This window comes from Chamaea fasciata, unplaced genomic scaffold (genome assembly GCF_029207755.1).
Source record: "Chamaea fasciata isolate MVZ Bird 193981 ecotype frontalis unplaced genomic scaffold, bChaFas1.0.hap1 SCAF_7, whole genome shotgun sequence".
Taxonomy (NCBI): Eukaryota; Metazoa; Chordata; class Aves; order Passeriformes; family Sylviidae; genus Chamaea; species Chamaea fasciata.
In genome coordinates this window covers 62684521-62687526 of record NW_027094092.1, presented here as the reverse complement: position 1 = coordinate 62687526, position 3006 = coordinate 62684521, and positions in this window count along the sequence as shown.

Below are 3006 nucleotides of genomic sequence, written 5' to 3'. Positions count from 1 at the left end.
GGATAACCAGGATGGAGAAATGTTCCTGAAGGAAGGAAGGAAGGAACCTCTGGGATAACCGGGATGGAGAAGTGTTCTCCAACCCTTTCTCCTCAAGGAGCACAGTAAATCCAATTTCCTGCCTGTGGAATTCCTGCAGCAGCTGGGTGGGGAGGGAGCCCCTCAGGCCTGACGCCCAGGGGATCCAGGAGCAGCCCCAGGAGCTCCATATCCTGGGATGTTCCCGCAGGCAGAGAGGTGGTGTCAGCCCAGCTCCTGTATTACATGTCCAAGATCCCCCTAATTAGGGTTTTTTTCCTTATTTCAGTCCCGTGCCAGGGTTTGAAAGAAAAGCGGAACTTGCAGCTCGGTCTTAAAAGGAGTTTATTAAGTTTTTTATCTGAAGGTCAGAGCACAGATAAACCAGGCTTAACGTGCTGAAAGACACTGCCAAGAGGACCAGACCTGGTGTCCAAGGTCTCTCAAAGATTTCTAATCCAATTAACTCTTGGAATGTACTCCATTTACAATTTTGTACCAATAATTACAACCAGTTCTAGACACACAATTCTCTACATCACCCACATTCTACCAATGTCTTTGTGCCACCAGAATAGAAGAAGGTGGAGGAGAAGGAGAAGGAGAAGGAGAAGGAGAAGGAGAAGGAGAAGGAGAAGGAGAAGGAGAAGGAGAAGGAGAAGGAGAAGGAGAAGGAGAAGGAGAAGGAGAAGGAGAAGGAGAAGAACTTAATGCATCACCCAAAATTCTCCATCCTGCCTCTATCTACTTCCATCCTAAAGGCCCAAAACTACAAATTTTCACCCCGTGACAAACTAAACTACTGTCTAATTTAATTTTTTGTTGCTCTCATTTCACCCCTAAGCGTCGGCAGTTTTTCCAGTGGGCTGAGGTCAAAGGCAAGGCTTTCCTGGGGTCCCGGCAGGGGGCTCGGAGCCCCCAGGGCAGTTTGAAGGGTTTTCCCTATGCCCTGGACTCCAACATCCTGGTTAATTAAAGACACGCTGATTAGGGCTGGGGAGGCAGCAGGGATTATGGAAAGCAGGAGACACAGGGAGCTGATCCAGCCCCTCTCCGCAGGGATTACAGCCCTGACAGCCTCAGGGAACACCAGGATTAACTACCGGCGCCGCCTGACTTTATCTCCGCGCTGGCACCGGGAGGAGATCACCACACCAAGGGGGGTTAATAGGATTACCGGGGGAAAATGACAAACCCGGAGCCCCTTCCCTGCTCTGGGTGAATCTGGAGGTGTGATCCAAAGGCGGGAATGTGACAAACACTGACAGGAGCTGGACGTGGCTCGGAGGCACTGTCAGGATGGTGATGGCAAACAAAGGAGCTGCTAATACAGATCAGTGTCTCACCAAGCCTCAGGACAGCAGGACAGGGGGGAGGTGACAGTGATGAGGAAAAGGCTGGAGTGGGAAGACGTCACCTGCCTCAGAATTAACTCCTGATCTGATATCAGACATAAAATAATTCCTGGGCTGCATAAAGATGTTTTATTTCTAAAAATAAAAGCGCTGGTGGGAGAAATCCTGGCTCAGGGAGTTGTGTAAGCACCTGAGAAGAGAGTGAGACAGAAATGCAGACATTTTCAGGAAATGTCCCATGAATTCAGGGCCCAGACCACGGCTGAGGTCCAGGAAAGTGCCAGTGATGCCTCAAGTTTTATCTTTCTTTTTTTCTTTTCAGGTTCTGTGGTGCCCAGGGGCGCAGCTCTGAGCTCACAGTCAGTGTCACTCAGCTCTGCACACAGCAGGGACACAAAACAAATCCTTCTCCTGCTGCACACCAAGGACAGCTGGGACAAGTGTTCAGGCCCAAAGGCACAAACAAGGGTGGGCTGGAGGGAGAGAACAAGAAGGATGGGACTGCATCGCCTGCAGCTGGGATTGGACAATTCAACCCCAATGTGCAAATGGACCAGAACTGATAAAAGTGTGAGACCTGGTGACCGTTTGTCCATTTTGTGTCCATTTTGTGACCATTTTGTGACCATTTTGGGTCCACCTTGTGTGTAGCCCTGTCCAGGCTCTTGTCCTGCCCAAGGTGTGTCCTTAAAGGCCTTTCAATAAATCTCTCCTTTATTCTCCAGCTCTGCCCAGTCTCTGTTCCAGCTCAGCCTTCCCAAGGCATCACCAAATTCCCCCCTGAGAGGGAACCCTTTCCAAGAAACCCTTTCCAGCAGCAGTGAAGGCAGAGGTTGGATCCAGGACTGAGAAATGGTAATAAGCAGCTGACTGTGACATTGGGATTCTTTCCCTTGCTGGGAGAGGGGCTGGTGGCCTTCGTGTGTCCCTTTGGGTACTGAGCTCAGGAACCTCCCCCAGAGCTGCTGCGCAAATCTGGGGCTGCAAAGGACATTTGGCCTTGATTTAAGGCAGGGACAGATGTGACTGCAGGCCACTTCAGAGCAGCTCCCCGAGACCAGGCTCACAATGTCCTGACTCGCAGCAATGTGACCTTTTTGGAAAGCATTTGTTCTTGGAGGTTGGAATTAATATATCTTCCCATTCCCTGCTGGAACAACTCCTCCAAAGTGCCTCGAAAATCCCCAGCAGAGAGTGTCAAGCTCATCACTGGCTAAAAAATTTCCTCCATAGGATTTCTCCAAGCAAGAAAGAAAACCATTACATTCAGAGGCATTTATAAAACAAGCAACACTTGAAAGGATGAAAACACTGAGCTGCTTTGGTCTGACCCGTTAGGAAAAAGCTCTTTTTTTCCCAGAGGATTGAAGTGAGGGGAGGGTGGTTGGAGTGGGGGACATGTGACATATAAATGTCAGGGAGTGTGGAGTGTTTTACACGTGTTCAGCAGTGGTGAGGCACAGCAGAGCTCCTTAAATCTGTGAGAAGGGAAGGAAAACCTCTTTGTGTGTACTGAGGGAGTTTTTGAAACTGAGCTCTGACCCAGAGACATCCCAGGGAAGAATATTCTCCACATTTCTCTCCATGGGTGTCATTTTACCCACCAGCAAAGGGAATGTGGTGCAGGCAGTCA